The 7,963-nt window shown below is 48.7% G+C and overlaps 1 protein-coding gene across 9 annotated transcripts in view; it reads left to right on the top strand.

The window, feature by feature from the left end:
- CAB39L (calcium binding protein 39 like) overlaps positions 1–7,963 on the top strand; it is a 121,019-nt gene that overhangs the window by 495 nt on the left and 112,561 nt on the right. The window lies entirely within an intron of this gene.

Below are 7,963 nucleotides of genomic sequence, written 5' to 3'. Positions count from 1 at the left end.
CCGTGGGCACAGGTCTCTACCAGTGCTCCTGCGCCCCTGGACGAGCCGCCCCAGCTCTGCGCGTCCCATGACCCGCCCCGGCCGCAGGGCGGCACTCAACCCTGCGTCTGCTCCACTCTCTCCCTCCCTGTGGGGGCTTTGATCTGCCCCCCATGCCCTAACCCCATGACAGACCCACAAACTGGTGGGGGGGTGCATGCACACACAAACGTGTGCTCGACCCCCCCTACCCCCCAAATATGTTCTCTGTCCTCCAATAGGTTTTTTCCCTTTTGGCTTGGTCATGTAAAAAGTGACAATATCTTTGTAGGCCTTCCAGTTGTGTTAGGCTAGGGGTTTTCAACCTTTTTTGATTGTTGTACAACCCCCCAGGTGGCTAGACACAGAGCAGTGTACCCCTGGCTGGGGTGGGGTGTGTGTGGCTGGATGTCAGTTTGGGGGGGCGTGGCGCGTGGCTGGATGCAGAGTGGCAGCAGCCCCGTGCAAGCTTCCCCTGGCCACGCACCCCTGTGGGGTGGGGAAAGTTCAAACAGTGGCTGCCTGTGCGTACCTCTCGAGTACCCCCAGGGGTACACATACCCCCAGTTGACAACCCCTGTGCCAAGCTGTAGCTCTGCTAAGCCAAAGTGCTGGAAAGCAGCAGAAAGGGGTTGAGCTAGAAAGAAATACATAAAGCTTCTGTAACAAGCAGAAAGACCCCAAAAGAGCACAACAGCAGCAGTTACACTTGTACAAGTGAGATATTAACTAATGCAAGAGCAGATGTGTCAACTTGGCAAACAAAGGGTACAAAGAGAAATGATGATTTTCCACCAGTCTGGCCACAGAAAGCAATTTATAGCCCTAACCAAACACAAGGGCATGGCTGCAAACAACTTAAAAAATAGCCCATTGGGTGAAAATCTGATCTGTCATTGCATGAGGTGTCAGATAAAGATGTTACAGACTAGCATCTCTTGTGGCTTGTCTGCCCAGCTCCCAGCCTGTTGCTGTTTTCAGAATGGGAGGGAGGGGGAAAGGGGGCAGATGGAGTTCAGTCTGGTGGGGGTGGGGGGTTCAGCCCCCTTCCCCCCACCATGGGGTGAGTGTATTTCAGCTCCCTTGAGGTGGGGGGGCTCCAGTTCACTCACCCTTCAGCACCAGCTAGGCAGCCCCATCCGCTGCCTCCCCCCTTCCCATTCTGGAAGGAGCACTGGCAGACAGACAGGGAGAGAGAGAGTCTGTTGCTATGGGAACCTGGCTGCAGGCTCGCAGGCCACAGCTAGATTCCCCTTCCCCTGGAACAAACTGAACTTCTGTTTGGTCTGGACTAACAGTGTAACTCTGAACACTTTGCAAAAATGGTTCTGAGTTACAGGTGGGAGCTGCAGTTCTGTCTGCCCCCCCAAAATAATTAAGGGTGAATAATTAAGGGTAGACACAGGAGTCGTGATAGATGTCATCTACCTAGACTTTAAGAAGGCCTTTGATACGGTATCATATTCCATTCTCATAAATAAACTGCCAGGCTGTGATGTAGATGATTGCATGGTCAGGCTGTGATGTGGATGATTGCATGGTCAGGTGGGTAGCAAATTGGCTTAGGGGTTGCACACAGAGTGGTGGTGGACAGGTCGATATTGACCTGGAAAGATATAGGCAGTGGAGTTCCACAAGGCTCAGTCCTTGGACCAGTTATTCAATGTCTTAATCAGTGACTTGCACAAGGGTGAAGAGAGTCCAAGTTCACAGATGATACCAAATTATGGGGCAAAGTTAACACACCAGAGGGTAGGGAATGGATCCAGGCAGATCTGGACAGGTTGGAAAAATGGGCAGAACAAAATAGGATGCAGTTCAACGAAGACAAGTGCAAAGTGCTGCACCTGGGCAAAAAGAACCACCAACACACTTGCAGGCTGGGGGATGACCTCAGCAGCACAGCAGTGGAAAAGAATCTTGGAGTCGTAGCTGACTCCAAGATGAACATGAGTTGTCAGTGTGATGACGTGATCAATAAAGCTAACCGTGCTTTATCATGCATTAGCAGATGCATGACAAACAGGCCCAGGGAAATGATGCTTCCCCTCTATGCAGCACTGGTCAGGCCACAGTTGAAGTACTGCATCCAGTTTTGGGCGCTGCACTTCAAGAGGGATGTGGAGAATCTTGAGAGGGTTCAGAGGAGGGCCACTCGTATGGTCAGAAGCCTGCAGGCAAGGCCCTATGAGGAGAGATTGAGGGACCTAGGTCTCTTCAGTCTTTGCAAGAGAAGGCTCAGAGGTTATCTTGTGGCTGCCTATACATTCATCAGGGGAGGGCAGCAGGGACTAGGAGGTGCTCTATTTGCACCCCCTGGAGTAACTAGGAATAGTGGCCACAAATTGATGGAGAGCAGATTTAGGTTGGTCATTAGGAAGAACTTCACAGTAAGGATTGCCAGAATCTGGAATGGGCTTCCAAGCGAGATGGTGCTCTCTCCTACCTTGAGGGTCTTCAAGAGGAGACTGGACAAGCATCTAGCTGGAGTCTTCTGACCCCAGCACTCTTTCCTGCCCAGGGCAGGGGGGGGTCAGACTTGATGACCTACTGAGGGTTCCTTTGGACCCTAATGTCTATGAATCTCAACAGAGAGGGAGAGAAAAGAGTGGGCATGACATGGGGGTGGGGGAAGAAGACACAAGTATAAATATAGGAGTTGAGAGGCATTCCTTGTAGAAAGACCTAGGGGTGCATGAATAACACATGGGGTCTCTACCAGTCTGCTTCTCCAGATTGGACTAGCGGTTAATCAGACCAGCTGGTGTTCTGTCTGACAACAAATGTTTCTGAGCTTTTGCCACCAAGCATGCATCTGAGTTGTGTTTTCTACATCACTTACAGGATCTGGAAGCCGGATTGCTAGTGTCAGCCTTCCACAGCACACAGGCTCCAGCAACCCATAAAGTTACAGCAACCAGATACCGCCTGAGAAAATGCTCTGTACATCTCAAAACAGTTGATCATTTTTTTTTTAAAGCTTTCCTGTCAACAGTGACATCTGACAAAGTTAGGTTTTTGGCTAAAACCTGGCTGAAGTCCGCTTCTTATCCCATGATTTTAATGTACAGGGAAAGGTGGAGGCATTTTTGGCATCACTTCCTTGTCTTTGCTGGAGATGCATCAATTGATGCATGCCAGAGTATTATTTGCCCTACTGGCTACAGCATCTGCTGGCTCATCGCACTGCCAGCTCATACTCATACTGTGGTCTATTATTACCCCCAGGTTCCTTTCATTTGTGGTGCTAGATAGTTTGGTGCCACCAAGCCTGTAGGTGTGTTGGGGGTTGCTCATCCCAAGGTAAAGCACTTTACATTTCTCAGTGTTGAACTTCATCAGGTTCTGATCTGCTCAACTTGCTAGCCTGTCTAGGTCCGCCTGTAACTGTAACCTATCTTCAAACGTGACCACATTCCCCCATAACTTGGTGTTGTTTGTGAACTTGGCCAGTGAGCTCTTCACCCCCACATTTCAACATTGTCATTAATGATTTGAAAGTACTGGACCAGGCACCGACCCCTGCGGGACACCGCTGTCCACTTCTCGCCAGGATGACACAGATCTGTTCACTGCGACTCTGTGGGTCCTATCCTACAGCCAGTTTCTCACCCACCTGACTGTCTCAAAGTTAAGCCCACAATCCTCCAATTTTCTCACGAGGACATCGTGGGATACTAGACCAAAGGCCTTTTGGAAGTCTAGGTATACAGTGTCATCCTGCTCTCTCGTGTCCATGTGGTGAGTGACCTGGTCATAGGAGATGAGGTTGGGAAGGCAAGACCAGCTGTCATTCAGAATCTTACCTTCTTCTGCAAGCTTATCGCAGATAGACTCCTTGATGAACTTTTCTAGGATTTTCCCTAGGATGGAAGTTAGACTGATTATATAGTTACCTGGGTCCTCCCTCCTGCCCTTGTTGTGGATGGGCACAACATTGGCCCTCTTCCAGTCCTCAGGGACCTCTTTCAGAGTGCCATGAGTTGTGGAAGAGTTTTGCCAGGGGTTCCGCAATGACTTGGCCAGTTCCTTCAGCACTCTAGGATGAAGATCATCTGGTCCTGCTGGCTTGTATATGTGTAGTTTTATTAATTGGTCATACACCAATCCTATGGCAATACCAGGAAGGCGATTATTCCTACTGTGCTCATCCTCTAATCTTCTCCTCTACCTGGCATGGTTTTTCCCTTGGTCCAGTGAAAGACCGAGCCAGAGTAGTCATTCAGGAGTTCAGCTTTCTTCTGGGTGCCGGTAACCAGCTCTCCTGAGTTGTTGAGCACTGGCCCCACACTCCCGTTAGTTTTCCTCCTGTTCCCTATGTACCTAAAGAAGGACTTCTTGTCCTCAATTCCTGTTAATCTAAGTTCAGTTGCCGCTTCAGCCTGTCTTATCTGTTCCCTGCAAATGCAGGCCATTGTAGAATAGTCCTCCTTGGGGCCCGTCCCGAGCTTCCATTGTTTATAAGCCTCTTTCTTCTTTTGTAAGAGGACCATGCTGCAAATGCAGGCCATTGTAGAATAGTCCTCCTTGGGGCCCGTCCCGAGCTTCCATTGTTTATAAGCCTCTTTCTTCTTTTGTAAGAGGACCATGATTTCCCTGTTTAGCTGAGGGCTTCCCAGCCCTTCTGTTACCTTTTCTTCACATGGGAATGGACTTCCTTTGTGCTTCAAGGATCGTGGCCTTAAGGAACAACCATTCTTCATGCACACCTTTTGCCTTTGGTCCTGATCCCGCAGCACTTGTCCTACTAGTGACCTAAGCTTGTTGAAATTTGCGTTTTTTAAGTCCAAGACTTCAGTCCTGCTATCCGATTTGTCTGCCTTACGTGGGACAATAAACATGATGGTTTCATGGTCACTGCCACCCAGACTTCCCTCTATATTTAAGTCAGTCACCAGATCATCTTTGGCCAGGACCAAGTCTAGCAGAGCATCACCTGTGGTTGGCTCATGTGCTTCTTGAGTCAGGAAGAGCTCCTTGACACAGGTTAGGAAGGATCGCGACTGATCCTACTTGGCTAAGTGTGTCTCCCAGGAGATGTCTGGATAATTAAAATCACCTATGACGACCATGCCACATACATGCGCAGCCTCAGTCAATTCTCGGGTGAACTGCAGATCGAGTTCCTTCCCCTGTTTTGATGGTCTGTAGTATACACCTACAGGTAGGTCTCTCTCGCCCTGCCCCACAACTTGACCCAGAAGGTTTCAAGTTGTTCATTTTTAGAGCCGATGTCAGCCTCCAAGGAGAGGTGTACTGTTCTTTCACATAGAAAGCAACACTTCCACCTTTCTTCCCCACCCTGTCCCTTCTATGCAGGGTGTAACCCTCTATAGCTACGTTCCAGTCGTGTGAGGAGTCCCACCAGGTCTCTCTAATCCCTACTAGATCATAATGCACACTGGAGAGTAGGAGGTCTAGCTCTTCCTGCTTGTTCCCCATGCTCCTGGCATTAGTATATAGGCATCTGAGTCCTCCTACTGAGGCCCTTGTCTTCCTGTCCCGCTGATGGAGAACTATTCCCTCGGCTCCTGCAACAGTGGCTCTCCCCATGTCCCCATCTACAGGGTTTACTTGTACGTTTGTCCCTGGGCATGTTTGAATTTGTGTTTTGAATTTGTATATTCTTGAATCTTCAAGTAAAAATAATAGCTTTCATTACAAAAGAAGCAGTTTTCCTCAAAATATTGACCACGTGGCAATAAAAAGCAACATTTCCCTGCTCCCATAATATGTGGCACTGTGACTTGACAATAGTGTGAAAAGACAAAAGTGTTTCTTTAATCTAAAGTATTGTAGGTGTACACGTTCTGATGATTGGTTGCAGAACATAAGGAAACATGCAAATAACTTATCAACTATACCAAAAGCCAGATGTCAGAACTAGTATTAGAAATAGTGTACTACGGTCACGTGACAAAGAAGATTTAAGTTTTAATTTAAAATAAAATCTTTCCAGCTTCAAGGAGATTTCCTTGACTTTCATGTCATGTTTGCATATTCACGTTTTGTAATCACCACCACAAGGCTTTTAACGAAGTACAGCTTAACCACAAAGCTGTTCTTATTACTTAAGTATGATATCATGCTTCTAGGTATCAAGGCAATGTTTTCATTGTGTGATTATCTGATTAGGTTAAGAAATATTTGTGTGCATTTGATGATGTGAAGACTCCGTGGTTATCATGTATTTTGTAGCTGTGGTCAGCAAAATGAGTTTCTCTGCTGTTGTGCAAAATCTGCTGAAACAATATTAAGAACCCAAACATGATAAGCACTTGCAAGTAGCTGGTGGAGTTACATACAGAATAGGTGTTGATGAGCAAAGGGAATGCTGTACTTAGGCCAGTCACCCTGAGGTTATTCTATCTGCAAAACCTTATAGGTATTGCCTGAAGAAGGGTGTTTGTGCCCAAAAGCTTGCAAAGAGCAATTTTTTCCAGCTATTTAGTTGGTCTAATAAAAGATATCACATCTACTCAAAGAAGCTACAAATAGACATTGCATTTGCCCTGGGATAAAATAGTTTCTCCCAGGACAAAGTGCAGTCCTGTCTGTACAGACATGTCTGTTGTCCCAGGATAAAGCCTAAAAAAGGTTTGTGGGATAAGAAGTGCTAACAGTTTACCCTGGGATATCACAAAGTGCATCTGAACAGTTATTTCAGGATTGCGTCATTGAATTAATGGCAGAAAGGCAGCAGTGCATTCAGCTGCTCGCTAAACCCCTACTGGAAGGCTGATGTGCATTAGGGCTGTGCAAAGCTTCGGTCCGTGATTCAAATCGGAGGACCCTTTAATGTGTCTGAATTGATTCGGACATAGAAACTGCTTTAAATGTTTTTTCTACATACCTCTAGGTAGCAGGGGCTTGTGATCGCTGTGCTGCTGGGACAGATGCAGCATCCCACAGAAGCACGGGGGGCTCCCCAGCATGCTCGGCAGCAGACCCGGAAGTGGACCCAGAGGCACTTCTGGTCCACTTCCTGGTCCACCAGGGAGTGCGTAGGCCCCCCCCCCCACACACACGCCCCCTGGCTTGGCGACTGGTGCCTCCTGGGTCTGGAGGGATACCCTGGGTCCCCCTGCAGCCTATCGCCAAACTGGGGGGGCACAGGGGAGCGCCCCTAGCGCACTCCCCGGCCAACTCGGAAGTGGGCCAGTAGTATTTCTGGTCCACTTTCAGGTTCACTGCTGACCATGCTGGAGAGCCCCCCACGGTGCTGTGGGATGCTGCATCTACCCCAGCACCGCAGCAATCATAAGCTGCACTGCTACTTCAAGGTATGTAGAAAAAAACTTTTAAAACTGTGCTTGTGTCTGAATTGCTGATTCACCGAATCGTCAGATTCTGCCAAATGGAATAGGGGACAGTGATCCAAAACAACGGATCAAATCGCTGTCCCTGATTTGGGCCGAATCCGAATCAAATAGGGCCCGTTTCGCACAGCCCTAATGTATACAACCCAGTCCTAGGACTCTTCTGTTCCAGGACAAACACAAGCCCAACTTGTCCCAGGACAAATGCAGTCTGTTCCTAGCCTTAGGCTGTTTGACACTTCCAGTGAATTGGTATACAGTAAAAGCCGGATCAAATCGCTGTCCCTGATTTGGGCCGAATCCGAATCAAATAGGGCCCGTTTCGCACAGCCCTAATGTATACAACCCAGTCCTAGGACTCTTCTGTTCCAGGACAAACACAAGCCCAACTTGTCCCAGGACAAATGCAGTCTGTTCCTAGCCTTAGGCTGTTTGACACTTCCAGTGAATTGGTATACAGTAAAAGCCCTGTGTCCCAGGGGAGCGGGGGCACTGGGAGACCCCCGCGGCGGTCAAGGGGTCTGCTTCCCTCCAGCAGGGCCGGAGGAGCCGAAGAAACCCCAGGCGCCGGTAGCGCCGGCGCGGGTCGTCAGCCGGGCGTTTATTCGGCTGCGGCTGAACGACGG

The sequence above is a fragment of the Alligator sinensis genome, unplaced genomic scaffold, assembly GCF_000455745.1.
Source record: "Alligator sinensis unplaced genomic scaffold, ASM45574v1 scaffold820_1, whole genome shotgun sequence".
NCBI classification, from domain to species: Eukaryota; Metazoa; Chordata; order Crocodylia; family Alligatoridae; genus Alligator; species Alligator sinensis.
Note: the sequence above shows the minus strand (reverse complement) of the source record. Positions and strands in the feature narration are given on the sequence as shown.